Here is an 18,446-nt window from a genome sequence, read left to right on the forward strand (position 1 = left end):
ATAAGTAACATTAGTTTAAAAAAAACCTTATGCCAACTAGACTGTATCATATATGACTAACAGGATGTCAAACATTGTAGCCTACCTGCTCATCCACTCCACATAGCATCAGACAACAGACAGACAAAACAACAGACAAAGAGCAGCTGGAGCAGCGAAATGCCTTTAATCCTGTTAGCAGTCTGTTAGGTTGTAACGTTAATGTAGTAGTAATAACTGTACAATAGTATGTATGCAAAGTAACATAAGTAAGTAAGTACAACAGTAACAGAAAGTCTGTGAACTGTCTCAGTCCTTCTGTTGATATTGTATCTGCATTTTCAAGGTATTCTGTGTCCTCTGTCCTGTCTTCATCCTGACAGTTATTGAACAGGAAGTGAACAGGCTGATTCTTTTCATCTTTACCTAACTTAATGTTTGTATCCTGGAGGGCTTTCAGAACATTTTTAGGAGTTCTTCCATTTGAGTGAGTAATGAGGGCAACAATGTTCTTCTTCACATCTTTTCCAAACAGAGACTGAATCAAAGATGTACCTCAGTCAGTCACTCACTCGATTCTCAGTTGCTTTCAGCACCAGACCCACTACATTGATCTCATGGACTTTGTCCTCTGAGCGGAACAAGTAGAATAATCTCTGACTGGCGATGACATCATGTGTAATCCCTCTTGTATCTCTGTATCCAGGAGAATCGATGATGGTCAGAGAGTAGGGCAGAGTTTCATCTTCAAAACCAAAGATCTCATAAAGGCTCACATCTGATGTCTGACTCTCTGACTGACTTCTCTTCTCGTCCTCTACGATCTGAAAACAGACATCGTCCTCCCACTTACCAACAAGTAAAATGGTTCTGTTTGTCTTGTTCAGATCTTTTTCACCAAGAGTCGTTCTTGTTAGAGGTCCAATGTCCCTGTTTGGTCTCAGCTGGACGAGAAAAGGAGGTCCTGGTTGAATTATGAATTGATGAAATGTTAATAATCCTGTGGAAAAAGCATAAGTCCAATCAAAACTCACTGTTCAAATCGATTGGCAATTACAAATCAGTCCAGCCCTCACTCTTAACCCTTTAAGCCTGATTCTGAAGGGGAAAATCTACGTTTGGGAGATGACGGACGGTCGATTAGTGAGTGTGATAGTCACCGTGCGTCTTTGCATTGCAATGGCGCTGCCGGGCAAAGCGAGGAAACACACAAGCACAAACACACGACCCTTTGCCCAACATAGGTGGGAGTGCAAATGATACACAAACTCGTAGTATCGGTAGGGGAGCTAATGGATGTGGTAGAAGTAGCGGGAGTGGTGAGAATAGCGTTAGTGTTCACTCTTTCTACCGCACCGGTCACAGTGCGTCCATTCGCGGCAGTGGTTTGCCGGCCCATTTGTTAGGCTGTGTGTGAAAACGCCTACTGTTTACATGAGTTTTATGGTGTAGTAATAGTTCTAGTTTACGACTGTTGGCTTACAATTTGTGGACGACATAACAAATGGACGAGGTGAATCTAGTGAAATAAGTTAACTCTCTTTCAAAATATTCATGGAAATAACATAATCCAATATGGCCGCCGCCATATGACGTCATAATATGCACATTAGATGGGAACATTTACTCCCTCGATAAACTTTAGGTCATTCTCAATATTTGTCTCATTTACACTATGTACTTTTGAAGTCTTAAAGTGGACATGAAACGTGCATGTTTTGGCACAGTGAAAAACATGTTAGAAAAAACACATTGCCAAAAGTATTATTTAAAAAAGTTGTTAAAACCACAGATATTACACATTTATCTTTGCGATTTCTAGCTAGCTAGAAGTCGCCATTTTGGAGTGACGTCATTGCCTACGTAGCGAGGTGGGTTGGTTCGCCGTGCGGTTGATTATACGCTGGTTTGAAAATGGACGAAGACGAGGTGGAGAGAGTTGCTGATGTTGTGAGTCAGCTGGCGTATGCTTTCGAGCCTATCCGACGTGGGGCAAGAGCAGTGGTACGGGTTGCAGATGAAGAGGAGTTGGTGCAGTGGTACGGGTTGCAGGCGAAGAGGAGCCGGTGCAGTGGTACGGGTTGCGGACGAAGAGGAGCCGGTGCAGTGGTACGGGTTGCAGACGTAGTGGAGCCGGTGCAGTGGTACGGGTTGCAGACGTAGTGGAGCCGTTGCAGTGGTACGGGTTGCAGACGTAGTGGAGCCCAGGTTGCGAGTGGTGGAGCGGGGTGGTGCGGACGTAGTGGAGCCGTTGCAGTGGTACGGGTTGCAGACGTAGAGGAGCCGGTGCAGTGGTACGGGTTGCGGACGTAGTGGAGCCGTTGCAGTGGTACGGGTTGCGGACGTAGTGGAGCCGGTGCAGTGGTACGGGTTGCAGACGTAGTGGAGCCGTTGCAGTGGGCTGAGGAGACGATCAGCAACCCTACCTGGTGTCGGTGCGACGCTGCAGGGCAATGCCGACCGTATCCGAGTCAACATGCTGTCAGGAGGCTGCGCTGGACCATGTGTTGCAGGGTCACTTCTGCATCACCATGGTGCAAAGTTTCAGCATGTTATGCCAGGAAGTGGATGTTTGGAGGTGGCGATGCTGTCACTGAGAGATGTCCGAGCAGAAACCCTGGAGCATCCTATCAATAGCTGGTAAGTCAAACTAGCTTAGTGCCACAATGTTAACCTTATTCAGTGATCTAAATAAAATACACCACCTGGTGTTGTCCATAGACAGGAATATGACAGCGTACAGTGCGAACAACATTTCAGAGTGCATTTTGTTTACATACAGTTGTTGTCTGCCCGACACGGTATTGTTTTATGTCGCTCCCCGAACTTGACTGACTACGTTGCATGTTTCTGGTGAAACCAACATTTGACTAAACACTGGTGTAGACAGTTTGGTGTTGGATATAGACATTTATCCAGGTTCGTTCTCAATAACTCGAGTGAGATCATCCATACACAGTCGGCATATTCAGGAATCTGACAGAAATGATTCAGTTAATAATACATCATATATTCAACTTGTAATATACAAAGGTTGAAAGTAAACGTGCTAAAGTACTGTTGAGGGCAGTTTGGATGTAATTGTAATCTACTTTAGTATTTCCATTTCATGCTACTTTATATTTCTTCTCATCTACATTTCAGACACAGATATGATGTTCTTTTTACTCCACTACGTTTATCTTAGAGCTTTAGTTACTAGTTACTTTACAGATTCAGATTAATAATACAAAATATAATTATGATGTATTATTATTATTATTAGCAATTCATTTCTGGGGTGGAATTTACAAGCCACCCAGTAGTAGCATATATAAAGTAGTTCAAATTAGCTGCACCTTCACCACCAACATTAAAGTGATGTACATATTAATTAATTAATAATTGTAATACAATAATATAATTCAATAATTTGAAATGGGTCACTCGGCATTATGAGTACAACCAGATGTAAACAAAGAAGTAGTTTATGAACTTAACTTTGAATAATTTGAGACTGCATGAATAGCAAACAGTTTTGGAGAGGAAATGTATGAGTACATGTGATTATACGTAATGTAACTAATACATTTCTTTTTCACCAGTCTCTTCAGATTGACTGCGTACCGCCAGTTTACCCTGTGGGCCAGGGGGCATTTGGGGAGGAAGAACCGGGTTCCCATTCCAGCCTGTGCTGTCAGCGCCATCAGGGCTGTTTTTCCCTCCTCTGAATACTTGTTGTAATGTTGTTATTGTTACAATAACCAAGCATAGAAAAGTATTGAGTGTTTCCTCTATGTTTTTGCAGTTGTGGTTTGAGATAATTTATTTTGGTTCCATGCCCGTACCAGTTCTGGTTGCAGTGCTGGTTGAATCCCAGTTTTATTTTGTGTTTTAATTATAACATTAATATATGTAAACACTAGGGATGTTTATTGTGCTTCTGAGTGACACTGAACATTATTCTTATTTGTTAGTTAATTTATCTTCCTGAAGCCTTGGGACAGAATGTAGCTGCCAGAATAATTCAATTCAATTCAATTCAATTTTATTTGTATAGCGCCAATTCATAACAGAAGTTATCTCAGGACACTTTTCAAATAGGGCAGGTCTAGACCGAACTCTTTAACATTAATTACAGAGACCCAACAGTACCACCATGAGCAAGCACTTGGCGACAAGGGCAAGGAAAAACTGCCTGTTAAAAGGCAGAAACCTAGGACAGATCCTCCGGCTCTAGGTGGGTGGTCGTCTGTCTCGACTAGTTGGGGTGAGAGAGAGAGAGGCAGAGAGAGAGAGAGAGGCAGAGAGAGGCAGAGAGAGAGAGAGAGGCAGAGAGAGCGAGAGACAGACAGACAGACAGACAGACAGACAGACAGGTGCATAGCAACAACAGTATTGGCAACGGCAATCTAGCAGGACCATGGCAGGAGGCTCCACCAGGATCGACAAGAACCTGCGAGACAAGAAAGCACAAGAACTCCGGGGAAGAAGTGAAGTTAGTAACATGCATTAATGGAACATGAATGAGTGCAGAAAGAGAGAGGAAGAGAGGAGCTCAGTGCACCATGGGAAATCCCCCGATAGTCTAGGCCTATAGGAGCATAACTAAGGGATGGTTCAGGACTCACCTGATCCAGCCCTAACTATAAGCTTTATCAAAGAGGAATGTCTTAAGCCTACTCTTGAATGTGGTGAGGGTGTCTGCCTCCCGAACCACAACTGGAAGCTGGTTCCACAGGAGAGGAGCTTGGTAGCTGAAGGCTCTGGCTCCTGTTCTACTTTTAGAGACTATAGGAACCACAAGTAGTCCAGCATTCAGAGAACGTAGTGTTCTAGTGGGGTAATAGGGTACTATGAGCTCTTTAAGATATGAAGGGGCCTGACCATGAAGAGCTTTATAGGTGAGGAGGAGGATTTTAAATTCAATTCTACATTTTACAGGGAACCAATGCAGAGAAGCTAGTACAGGAGAGATGTGATCTCTTTTTCTAGTTCCTGTCAGTACTCGTGCTGCAGCGTTCTGAATTAATTGGAGCGTTTTAATGGACTTATTGGGGCAACCTGATAATAAAGAGTTGCAGTAATCCAGCCTTGAAGTAACAAATGCATGGATTAGTTTTTGTGCATCTGTCTGTGATAGGATGTGTCTAATTTTTCTAATATTACGTAAATGAAAGAAGGCGGTCCTAGAGGTCTGCTTTATGTTGGAGTTAAATGACAAATCCTGATCAAAGATAACTCCAAGATTCCTGACAGTGGTGCTAGAGGCCAAGTTAATGCCATCTAGAGTAACTATATCTTTAGACAGTGAGTCTCTGAGGTTTTTGGGGCCAAGAACAAGAATTTCGGTTTCAGTTTAACATCAGAAAATTGCAGGTCATCCAGGATTTTATGTCCGTAAGACATGTTTGTAATTTAGATAATTGATTAATTTCATTGGGTTTGATTGACAGATATAACTGCGTATCATCTGCATAACAGTGAAAGTTAATGGAGTGATTCCTAATAATGTTGCCTAAAGGGAGCATATATAAAGTAAATAGTATTGGTCCAAGTACAGAACCTTGTGGAACTCCATGACTAACTGTAGTATTTATTGAAGATTCATCGTTAACATGTACAAACTGCGAGTGATCTGATAAATATGACTTAAACCAGCTTAGTGCGGTTCCTTTAATGCCAATTTGATGTCAAGTCTCTGTAAAAGAATATCATGGTCAATGGTGTCAAATGCAGCACTAAGATCTAATAATACAAGTACAGAGACAAGTCCATTGTCAGAGGCAGTCAGAAGGTCATTATTAACTATAACCATAGCTGTCTCTGTGCTATGATGAACTCTAAATCCTGACTGAAAATCGTCAAATAAACTATTGTTATGTAGAAATTCACACAACTCTTTGGCGACTACTTTCTCCAGAATCTTAGAGAGGAAGGGGAGGTTAGAAATCGGTCTACAGTTGGCTAAAACCCCTGGGTCAAGAGTGGGCTTTTTAAGAAGGGGTTTAATTAATATCATCTGTACATGTCACTAGTTTTTTCCTTATTGACCTGACATCTTTTCTCACTGCTGCGTATTTATTCTGCTGGTTTATCCACATGACTTGCACTAATGTACAGTGTATTATCACAGTATTTCTCAAATGGGGGTACGTGTACCCCTAGGGGTATTTTTAATTACTACAGGGACTATGTAAGATTAAAAAAAAATTTATTTTAAAATTATGTCGTACATAATTCCTAAAATTATGAAACTATATATTAAAAATGTAAAAGGTCACTTTAATAAACACGTTTTATATTTTTAATGCAGTCATTAACTTCTGTACATTTTGTACTGTATTATACTTTATATTTTGGCAAAAAGTATATTATAGTGCTTCTATTTTTATTATGATATATATATGTATATATATATATATATAAAATGTATAATATATTTAGTCTATTTAGCTATTTTGTATAATTTACCTGTTAATTGTATTTTTCTTGTAACAACCTCATTGTTTTTGCATTTCATTCTTGTCATGTGGCTGCTGTAACACTGATATCCATTTAGGATCAATTTAGTACTCTATTTAATATCCTTTTTATTAATGTCTAGTCTCTGGTCTGTACTTTGATTTTTCTGTTTTCACTAGGTGCTGTAATAGTTTCTAATACTAGTAAAGGCTGATTATCAACTGATAATATCTGAAATATGTTCAGTAAAAGCTTCCCATTTAAATGAGTGATATTAGGAAAGTATAAAATAATAAACACATCTACAAACTAACAGGAAATAAAAACGGACTTAAAACAAACATGACTAATAAAATAACGTTGTGAACTATGAACCTAACTAGTTCCCGCCTCCTCAGCACGAGGTGATCGATAAATCAAATGGTGCAATCCATTTGTCTCGTAAACCCCCAGCCTGAGTTGGAAAGTGTAAATCTCGCAGCTATCTTGCGATATTTCACCAAGACACACCCCCTTTTGGTCGTAATATCAGTCGTCCCACTCGGGGCTCCTCAGAGTTCACCGAGCTGAACGAGGACGAACGTACGACCCGCAAAACAAAGATGGTTGCGCCCATATTGAGATGTATGCTCTTTGTATTTGTACTACGTTGGTCGTTTTAATGTCGATTTTAAATGCTCTTACACACTGTTTACATTGCTGCTTTAGTCCGGTCACCAGTTTATGCATTGCACGGTGTTGCTGTGCTGTAATACAATGTAAAGTTTTGTTTTCGAGCTGGTTTGCTAAATAGGCTAATGTAGCTAACAATAACACTAGCCTGCCACTGGAGGCCCCTGGTAGCCCATGGAGGCCCCTGGTGGCTCCTGGTGGCCCCTGGTGGCTCCTGGAGGCCCCTGGTGGCCCCTGGAGGCTCCTGGTGGCTCGAGACAAACGCTACAGCACTTGTTGAAATTGAAATAGGCGAAAATGGCAAAATATTATTGAAATGTAAGACTTGCAATAACAGAATTACTTGAAATGTTTGTATTTCTGTAGAAAAACATTATTATTATTTCCCATTGAGCTTGTTTAGATGAGCCACAAACAATAACAACACAGCTGCTGCACTTCTTTCTGACTCGTAATGCCCAAAGACAACTGGAACGCTATAAGTGGTACAACCCAGGCAATGACGTCACGTTCTCGGGCTCCGAGTTCACGAGACAAATGGAAAGCACCATAACACACCAAGAGAGACGGGACTTAAGGCAGAACAGCCAATCATCAGCCGGTCATACTCAAAGCATGTGTCATGTTTGAGGCAACAACAGGAGAGGGAGAGGAGGGGGAGACAGAAAGGGCAGAATAAGAGATAACAAGAGCAAAGAGTAGCTTATAAAAGATAAATAATGAAATAAAGTAGCATTGCACAGACTGGTGTCAAACTGGTGTTTTGAAGTTTTTACACCTTGTGGTGTAATGTATGTACTATTGCACATATTAAGAGTGTTCGTTGTGGAGTCTAACAGCAGCAGGAAGGAAAGACCTTCTATATCTATATCACATCGAGGGTGAAGTAGTCTGAGTCTGAGTCCAGAGGGCAGCCCAGGACAGAGCTGGACTTCCTGATGGTCTTCTTCCTCTCCCTCCCTCCTCTCTGTGATGCCACTGTTCCAGCAGACCACTCTGTACAGGATGGCTGATGCCACTACAGAGTCATAGAAGGTCTTCAGGAGTGCCCCTTTCACTCCAAAAGACCTCAGTCACCTCAGAAGGTAGAGCCTGCTCTGTCCTTTCCTATAGAGTGCATCAGTGTGGTGAGTCCAGTCCAGTTTGATGTTGAGGTGAACACCCAGGTACTTATAAGAGTCCACTTGCTCAATGTCCATTCCCTGGATGTTCACTGGTGAGGGGAGGGCAGAACGGCGTCTGCGAAAATCCACCACCATCTCCTTGGTTTTCCCTGCGTTGATCAGGAGGTGGTTTCGCTGACACCAGTCCACAAAGTTCTCCGTCAGTCCTCTGTACTCTGTGTCGTCATCGTCTCTGATGAGGCCAACAATCGCAGAGTCGTCGGAGAACTTCTGCAGTACACAGCTGTCGGTGTTGTGTCTGAAGTCTGCTATGTAGAGGGTGAAAAGAAAGGGGGCCAGGACAGTCCCCTGGGGAGCACCTGTGCTGCTGGTGAGCAGGTCAGACACACAGTTCCTGTTTCTCACAAACTGTGGACGGTCTGTGAGGTAGTCCAGGATCCATGTAGACAGCTGGTGGTCCACACCCATCCTCTCCAGTTTGTCCCTCAGAAATACCGGCTGGATGGTGTTAAACGCACTGGAGAAGTCAAAAAAGGTGATTCTCACTGTGCTGCCGGGCTTTTCCAGGTGAGAGAGAGCTTGATGTTGCAGGAAGATAACAGCGTCCTCCACTCCAACATTAGGACAGTAGGCAAACTGTAGTGGGTCCATGGAGGGGCCCACCTCGGAGCGGAGATGTCCCAGGATCAGTCTCTCCAGTGTCTTCATCAGGTGGGATGTTAAAGCCACCGGTCTGTAGCTGCTGAGGTCTTTAGGGTGCGATGTTTTAGGCACCGGAACCATGCATGAGGTCTTCCAAATCTGTGGTACCACTCTCAGCTCAAGGCTCAGGTTGAAGACATGCTTCATAACTCCAGACAGTTTGTTTGCACAGGACTTAAGGAGCCTGGAGCTGATACCATCCAGTCCAGCTGCTTTCCTCGCTTTCATCCTCCCAAGCTCTTTTCTCACCTGGTCTGCTGTGAAGGACAGGGGTGGGGGATGAGTGGCTCCATCTTGGTGTGAAGTGGTTGTATCGTCTGATGAGCCAGAGGTGTGAGGGGCTGAGTGAGGAGGGCATAAGCCAGGTGTCAGCAAGTGAGGGACCGGCTGCAATCAAACCTATTGAAATGTAGATTTAGATCGTTGACCCACTGTCGATCCTCCTCAACTTGTACATGGGGTGTTTTGTAGCCCGAAATGGTTTCCGGGCTTGTCCACACCCGTCTAATGTTCTGCCGCTGCAGCTGCTCCTCCATCTACCTCCTGTAGCTGGCCTTTCCCTCCCTGATCTTCCTTCTCAGCTCCTTCTGTTCGGTCCTCAGCTCATCCTTATTCCCTGATCTGAAGGCTCTCTTCTTCTTCTCCTTCAGCAGAGCTTTAATATCAGGGTGTGAGCCAGGTCTCCGTGAAAAGAAGGATGCTGCTCTCTCTGTATCTGGTATCGTGTTAGCGCGGCCAGCTCGTCCGTCTTGTTGGGTAGAGATCTCACGTTTCCCATGGTGACGGAGGGAAGAACAGGTCTGAAGCGTCTCTTCTTTTCTCAACGTTGTTTTCCTGTGCAGCATCCACGGCGGTTGTTACGAAGTATCTCCGGGGGGATCTCGTGTCTGTCCCGAGGGAACACTACAGCGCTACGCAGTGCGATCAGCTGGTCCCTCCTGTAAACAAAGTACACGCGGGCCGCTTCATGCATTGATACACCGGACGGTCTGGATATTGTTAAAAATAAGGACCCCCAAAAACAACAAAAGTGCGGTGCTGTCTTAAAAAGTATATACAAAGTAATTTCCACAAAAAGGGAAGCAAAAAGTGAAATAAATTAGAAAAAAAGAAAGATCGAGTAAGAGCTGTTGCAAGTAGCTGCCGGCTCCGACCGGCGCCGGAAGCTACGTAGCACCTAGCTAAGCCCTGTTGCAGACCATGTGCACTCTCTTTGGAAACGGTGTTCCCTGATGGCAGTGGCCTCGTTCAGCAGCCTAACCCTTTGAGATATATTTATTAAAAATGAATGAAATCACTTGATAGCTGAAGAGTTAACATCCAGTTGTGTGACTTTCTGAATGAGAAAGAACTGACTGCAGAGTGTTAAAAGCAGAGCTAGAATGTATTTAAATTCTAGTATTCATATTATTATTACATTGTTCATAGCTGTCATGAACCTGCTATAGGATTATGACAAAGAAGGGAGACCACACAGGGAGTTAAATGTTTTAAGCAAAAATAAGTTTTAATTAAACAATATTCACAGTCACAAACCAAAATATGTACATGTGCGTCAGTGAGGTCAGTAGTGTAGTGAGTGAGTGTGTGGATATGGGTGAAGTGTGTGTGGCAAAAGGTAACGCATGTCTCCAAATACCAAAGACTATCCAAAAAACCAAAGACAGCAACCAACCAGGAACCTGCTGAGTGGAAGGAGAGAGAGAGAATGATCACCAATCAGCCATTTTTAAAGAGCAGCACTCAGGACACACCAGGTGAAGCCCATCTGATGGCCACACCCTCTGTCTCCTGGAGAGAAGGGAAAAAGACCCAGACCAACCAGAGGGGGTGGGGTCATCACAGCCAGGTAGCATCAGTTCTTGTTCTGTAGTGATTAAAATCTCCACATATGAAACCGGGCTCCTGGTGTGTGTTATAATTAATCGTTTATACAGTCAGTTCTGTAGCCGGCAGCTCTTGTTGCATTCATGCTGGAAGGCACATAGACTGCACACAGGATTATGTTCCCGAACTCTCTGGGCAGGTAACAGGGTCTTAAAGATCAGCAGGGACGTTCAGTATCAGACCGTCGGACAAAACAAGACTGACAGGTCTCCGTACTGTTACAGTCAGAGGAACATCTGCAGCCTTCTGTTGCCTTTAAAGGTGGAAACGTCCAACATAAATAATAAATAATAGATAATAAATCTGTATCAAACACTGTATGTGTTCATATTGACCTTTAGTAAAGGTCAGAGGTCAGCAGCTGCAGGTCACTGATGGAAAACCTGATCCAGCAGCAGAGCTCGAGTGGATCCACATCAGTTTCTGACTGAAGAGGGTCACTGGTCTATCTTCAGATCTATGATCCTGATCTGGGATGTAGGTGTGTGTGTGTGTGTGTGTGTGTGTGGAGGGGGAGGAGCTACAGTGTGCGCTGCCTGACGTAATGCCTATTTGCATAAAGTTCCCATCAGCCCCCTGTGCTCCTCGAATGGAAGAACAGAGAGCAGAAATTGAAGAGTTGAAAGACAAACAGAGAAGAGAGAAACTCATAAATCCAAAGAACCCCATGCAGGAGGAATATGACAGATTACTGGATCTCTCAACCTCCAAAGACAATACTCTGAAACTGAACAAACAGAAGGAAGAAACGGCCGACTTGATTCTCCTACTTGTGACTCAAAACAGAAAGCATGACAAAAGAATGAATGATTTAGAGGAAACACACAAAGAGGAGCTGGATAAACTTAAAAAAGATCTTTCAGCCCAAAATAAAAGAAAAGAGAAGGAACAAATGGATAAATTAAAGAAAGAACAGGACCAAGAAATTAAAGGTGCACTATGCGACCATGCATGACGTCACTTCTGTTGTCGTTCAAAGTAAAAACCAAACAAAACTGAGCAAGCTCCCCCCCCCCCCGTTGTTTCTGTAACAGTCATGAACGAGCATACTAACACCCCCCAACCATCTTGTCGGTGATTGGCTGCAGAGGTCAGTCGGTCTTTGTCTTCATATTGTTCAGTTTCATGAGATATTGTTGATCTCAGTGTCCCAACAGCAGCCCGGTTTCCTCTACCAGCAGCTGCTGTCAATAACAGATGCTAAAGACATTTCTGTTGACAATCCAATGGACGATAGCCTCATAGCAAGAAGGTTGTGGGTTCAAATCCCAGCTTGGGCAGGATCTTTCTGAGTTTGAATGTTCGACCAATGTCTGTGTGGGTTTCCCCATAATCAAAGCATGTATGTTAGGTGAAGTCTGCAGTTAATATCACTACAGAGGCCTGAACATTGCCACAGCAGTGCTGACTCTGTTCGATATGTGTATAAACTGTAAACACTGACAACAAGATGGTTCAATGACGGTTGTGAGCTGTGTGATGAACATTTGTAATCATATCGTTTTAATGTATTTAATATGTTGTTTTAATATATCTAATAGACTCAAAGAATCAATAATAACATATCTGCTGTCCACTAAAGAGTCTCAGGAAGAAAACCCTCGATACTGAAGGTTTAATACAGAAAGACAAACAGGATGTCAAGATAAACAGATACGTTAGAGCTCAGAGGTGTTTCAGTCGTTGCCCAATTTATGTTCCCGTCTCTAAACCCCCGATTTAAAAGAAAAACTCTTTGTTTTTGTATATACAGCAGACTGTCAACGTTCAGACTACCACAGCACCCTCCTGCATACACTGCTCATAGGCTGACACCTGCTGGGGACTTTATGGAACTGCAGCTGACAGTTGGAGGGAAAATAAAGAGTGTGTGTGTGTGTGTGTGTGTGTGTGTGTGTGTGTGTGTGTGAGGAGGGGGGGGGGAGGAGGAGCTCCAGTGCATGCTGCCTGACGTAACGCCTGTTTGCATAAAGTTCCCATCAGCCCCCTGTGCTCCTCAGCAGAGCGTCCGGGACCCAGACGGGTTGATGTGGGCTCGGTTCAGGTGTTGGTGGATCAGTGTAGGTTCATGTGGGCTCAGTTCGGGTGTTGGTGGGTCAGTGTAGGTTCAGGACTCACTGGTTCCTGTTGTTCTCAGACTCTGAGAGATGTTTCTATAAGGGGGTCTGAGTGGCACCATGAACCCGGACTCTCTCCGGACAGACGCCCTATATCTACCCCGCAGAGACAGGGTTCTGTTGTGTTACTCCGGTAGCACATATACTAAAATTGGAACGATACAGAGAAGATTAGCATGGCCCCTGCGCAAGGATGACACGCAAATTCGTGAAGCGTTCCTCATTTTTGATCTCCAGGAGATAATTCTGGCCCTAAACCCTTTCCCCATTCATTCTCTATGCTGTAATGCGCACTCCGGCCGCTGCCGCCCATTGGCGCTGTAACCACCTCAAACTCCGCCTCGCCTCCTAGACTGTGTTACCAACTCGCTAAATATGGCGACTTTCCAAATCCTCCCGGAGACTGTTTCAGCCGTTAACGGAGTCTTTTACTGCCGTTAACGGAGATTGTTTCAGCCGTTAACGGAGACAGTTTCAGCCGTTAACGGAGACTGTTTCAGCCGTTAACGGAGACAGTTTCAGCCGTTAACGGAGACAGTTTCAGCCGTTAATGGAGACAGTCGCAGCAGAGAGGAGACACACACCACTCCGCGGTCAGGCTGAAAATGAACCGCGCATGCGCATGGCCGCCGCTGTTCCCGCCCAGCGGGGTGTAATGTCTCGTCACTCCCTCGCGCACCAACAGTGACTTCCAGCGACTTTTAAAACAGCCAATAGCAACACGCAGAGCAGAGCAGAGAAGAAGAAGATAGAGCGGAGAAGAAGCAGAGAAGAAGTGAACTCCTCCTGACATTTGGATTTATTGTCTTCAAACTTCAGAAGGTCAGTAACGTTTGTGATAAACACGAGATTAAACATTACTTATATGTTCACGATGTTTGTAGTTTGTCTCTGATTCATTTAAACTACAACACTTGGTTATGTGTTGTAAAATATTTCGTTTAATTTCAAGTCGCGTTTGTGTTTTCTGGCTTCAAAGACAGTTTTAGTCAGTTTAGATAAGTTAGTTATATATATATATAAGTTATATTGTCATTAAAACATTGAGCAGGTAGTTAATATGTAATCGATAATGTTCAGTTTAACTGTTTCAGGGTTTTAATAACTAATAATTCAGAGTAATTTACGTTATTCAACCTGTCTGAACTGGTTTCACTTGAATTGTTTTATATCTTGTTCAAACTGCTTTTATAGTCGCCTTTCTTTACATGGTTTCTTTTCTCTTATATATTGTATTAATGTTTAATTAAATAATATCTTATATATATCTTATATTGTTAGTCATTTTAAAATGTTACTCGATATCATTGTAAATGGGGACCAGCCGAGATATGTTTTAGTTTAAATACCTAAAGCTATATATTAAAGTTATATATTAAAGGTTTATATTAAAGTTATATATTTAAGGTTTATATATTAAAGTTATATATAAAAGCTATATATTTAAGGTTTATATTTCAGCCCATCTGGGGCAGAAATTCAGAATAAAAGTAATAATTTTGTACATTTTGGATCACTTCAGGAAAGCTCAAACACTTATAGGCTAAAATAATTAAATTTATCCTGTTTTATTGTTCTCCAAGGTCAAAAACTTCCCCTTTAGTATGTAATGTTTAATATATACCGTAATTTTCAGACTATAAGCCGCACCTGAATATAAGCCGCAGGTGTTTTAATGTTTAATTATAAATTTGTAAGGGTTCGTGCACAGAGGGGATTGTCGGGAAAGAGATGGCTGCTTGAGGAAGCTCCCATTTATTAACATTTCAACAAACAAGTTGCATATTTGCATAACGTATTCAAGTGTTACCATTTAGTGCAATAGTAGCTACAGAACATATACTGTGCTGTGTAAACTGTACTGTATCACACAGCGTTTCAGACACACAAACTTTTCAACTTTCAAACTCAGTGCACATACTGGCAGTGGTTTTCAACCAGTGGTCCTTGAGGGAGTGCTAGAGGTTCCCCAGCAAAATAGGGGCTACGTGCAGCAGCTCTATTTCCTTCTTTTACAGCCAGATTGACTGCCTTTAACTTAAAAGCTGCATCATATGCATTTCTACGTTTGTTTTCCATAATGAGGGTTTGTGCATGAAAACTTCCTTTGGACAACTGTCTCGCTCTCGTAATGTCTGTCTGTCTTGCTCTCGTACCACTCTCGGTTCCACTTTTACTTTTGCGCGCTACCTGTCTCACTCTTTTCCGGCCTCCAGCTTTTCCTGCTGGAGCCCGCCGCTTAAAGGTGGGGGCGCGGACCGGTCATAGAGCCCATAGAGGTAAAGTTGGTGGACTGTAACCTGTAAAATCCAGCTAGATCAGCCGCACCGTTATATAAGCCGCAGGGTCGAAAAATGGGAAAAAAGGCGCGGCTTATAGTCCGAAAATTATGGTATTTAATAAAAAGTACATGTTTAATGTATACTTGTCCTTCAGGTGGCTGTTGGACAATGATGTAGGCTTTACAATCTACCTCGTCAACACACCCAGAAAGAAGAGGCTGCCAGAGTGAACATGACTGAGGGGCACAGCGAGGCCAGCATGGCATCTTTTGTGGGTTCTGCCCGCAGCTATGATGAAATACAATTAAAACCCAAAGCTGGAGCAGCCTCAGAGGACGAGCAGCTGGTTGGCTTTGGCTGTGGACCAGAGAGCAGCTGGAGGGAGGTGTGGGACAGGAGGGCTGACGGCTACGCTGCCTTCATCATGAGAACTAAGTCTTTTCAGGGACTCAGATGTACAGACTGCAGCAGTAGCTGATAAGGAAACAGTCGGCCTCTGTCTCCTCTTCACCAGTTCCTGCCTCAAGTGCACCTGATGAAGACACCAGTAGGTCTTCTTCATCACATGTAACATATGCTTTTTACCACAATAATGTATGTCTAATGTAGAAATACATTTTTACAGCACTGTAATTCTTTATGTTTGTGTCACAGTGATGGATGATGATGATGAGGAGCTGGAGAGAGCGATGAAGAGCATATCACCCACCAAGGAACTGGCACAGTGTTGTAAGTACATTCTTTCTTCTACTGACTGAACATTCAGAATCACTTTAGTCTCAAACAGTGTTCTTAAACGTGACGTTTGCTGTACTGTTTCATCTGTTTGTGTGTTATTTATGCCATGTGGAAATATTAGTAATACTTCATACATTTACTGATGAATGCTTTTGTCATCCGGTTGTTGTTCTGTCCTTGTAGTCCCACCGTGCCGACAGTGAAGAGACCTGTAACCATTCCTCCTGAGCTGCAGGTTCTGGTGACAGAGGTTGCTCATCCCAACAAACTGAGTTCTTTCAGCGTGAACTTCAGCTAACCGAGCGCAGAGTGGAAGACAGAGCGGAAAAGAAGAGGAAACTGCCGGACCCTCAGCCTCGAGGAACAATGTGTCGTTTCTGTCACACAGAGCTGAAGCAGGGTCCAACCAGCAGACACACACACACAAAAAAAGGATTCCCGGGAGGAAAACACATTCACTGTCCAGCTAAGGTCCTTGCGTCATAAAGACATGACAAAGGAAATTTGAGGCCTCACCGTTCTATGCGATGGAGAAAGAGAGGGTGGACGGCAGAAAGAAAAGGATAGCTGAGGTCTCCAGACTCCATCTGAAGCACAGAAAGTCACACAAGGTCAGCGTCTAACCTCTATCTTGGCGGATGAGTCTAGTGATTGTGTATGGATCAATACTCTGTCTCTTGTCACCAATACACGAGTTTATCGGCAGAGCGGGTCAACCCAAGGAGTCCTCATGTGTCCGGAGCGGAGTCACAAAGGACGAATAAGCCCGGACTGCAAAATGAAAAACTATAGAGCCCTTAGGGTTAGAACTAAAAAGCTAGATGTGACTAATTATTTCAATTCAATATCCTTTACCAGTGTGTTTGAAACTCCAGAGCTTCAGCCACACATTTTAATGTCTTTCATTATTCAGAATGTATGAGACAATATGGGGAAAATTACTTCCTGGTATATTGCTGGCCAGCCGGACGCGTGTCAGGACTAGGGCTGGGCGATGTGGACCAAAAGTCACATCCCGAAATATTTAGGCTGAATATCGATATACGATATATATCCCGATATATTTCCCGAAAAGTGAGAGCAAATGTTCAGTCTCTCTCTCTCTCTCTCTCTCTCTCTCTCTCTCTCCCACACACACGTTGTGAACAGAAGTTAGGCTGCATTATAACTTTTAAATTAATATTTCCAGAAGGCAGTAAGGCTGTTACCACTCACCAAAACTGCTACTGTTATTACACAAGCAAGTACAATTACGTTAAAACAACTTAACGTAAGTTAACGCTGTTACTGAGCTGTACATTAGTTAAGTGTCTGTAATGTTAGTAACATGACATTAATGGTGTTATAAAGATTTGCTGCTTGTAAACAGAACAAGCAACCCATCTCGACTAAAACCACACTCAATAACTCAAAACTGATGGCGCCCTTACTCCCTGTATTACGGTAGACTGATATACTGTACTGCTGTATTGTGAAAGGGTTACGGTACGTACAAGACGTCACCACGCTCCCAGTGAGCGCCAGTTGTTGTTGTTGTGTGAGCCATGCTGATGAGACGGCAGCAAATCGGTCCGCACTTTATTGTTAAATAAATATGCCAAGAGGCTAAAGATAAATTTGAGTATGTTCTACTTATCCTCCATACGCAGTAGAAAACTACACGCTGCAGTTAACCCTTAACAAGCCAACGTTAGCTAGCGTAACGTTACCACGTTGCAGTGCAGAGAGCTCCGGGTCAGCAGTTTGCTTGGAGCAACGATCACAGCGCAAATTTGAACTATATGGATATATGTGATATGGTCTAATTCCATATCACATTTAAAAATATATCGATATATTTTTAATATCGATATATTTTTAATATCGATATATCGCCCAGCCCTGTGAAGGACTACAACAATTCCTCTTGGACAGATGCAAGAAGGAAAAACGCAGAGAAGAAAGGAATTCACTCGTTAAAAACTATGGAACCAGTAGGACTAGAGAAAAAATATAACTAAATGTTAAAATCAATATTTGGGGGAGAGCAGTGAAGGGGAGAGGACCAGGCTTGGCTTCCCTTTTTACTTTAATTTTTTCTCCCCCCTTTCCTCCTCCTCCTTCTCCCTGCTCTCATCCGAATTTCTGCCTTTTCCCGTGCCCTGCCCTTTCGACCTTTTGTTGTGTGTTGTGTGTCCTTTTCACCTCTAACCTCCCCCACTCCTCATCCTGACCCTAACCTCTCCTTCCTTTGCCTAAACCTAAGTTTTTTAACCCCTCAGCCTTGCCAACCCTGGACCTTTGACCCCTAACAGAAGCAGGCCAAGACTCTTACGGACAGGCCTGCTCTACGAATTTTCAAAAAATCAGACATGATTTCCTTTCAAAATGATTTGACAAATTACAGGGATTAAATACATAAATAAGACTAAATAAAAGGTAAAATAATATTTTTTTCATATCTTAATAAATAAATATATAGCTTACCGAATTTTCCGGACTATAAGTCGCCCTTTTTTTCA

General features: G+C 43.0%; 1 long non-coding RNA gene and 1 other non-coding gene across 2 annotated transcripts; both read left to right on the forward strand.

The window, feature by feature from the left end:
- Positions 1-13,047: 13,047 nt before the first annotated feature.
- LOC127352339 (U6 spliceosomal RNA) lies at positions 13,048-13,153 on the forward strand. The gene has a single exon (XR_007881081.1). It is a non-coding gene; the product is annotated as a U6 spliceosomal RNA (small nuclear RNA).
- A 150-nt stretch (positions 13,154-13,303) lies between these two features.
- On the forward strand, positions 13,304-16,547 carry LOC127351225 (uncharacterized). Its single transcript, XR_007880814.1, has 4 exons — positions 13,304-13,747; positions 15,362-15,754; positions 15,862-15,936; positions 16,129-16,547. It is a non-coding gene; the product is annotated as an uncharacterized LOC127351225 (long non-coding RNA).
- Positions 16,548-18,446: the final 1,899 nt, after the last annotated feature.

The sequence above is a fragment of the Dicentrarchus labrax genome, unplaced genomic scaffold, assembly GCF_905237075.1.
Source record: "Dicentrarchus labrax unplaced genomic scaffold, dlabrax2021, whole genome shotgun sequence".
NCBI lineage: Eukaryota > Metazoa > Chordata > Actinopteri > Moronidae > Dicentrarchus > Dicentrarchus labrax.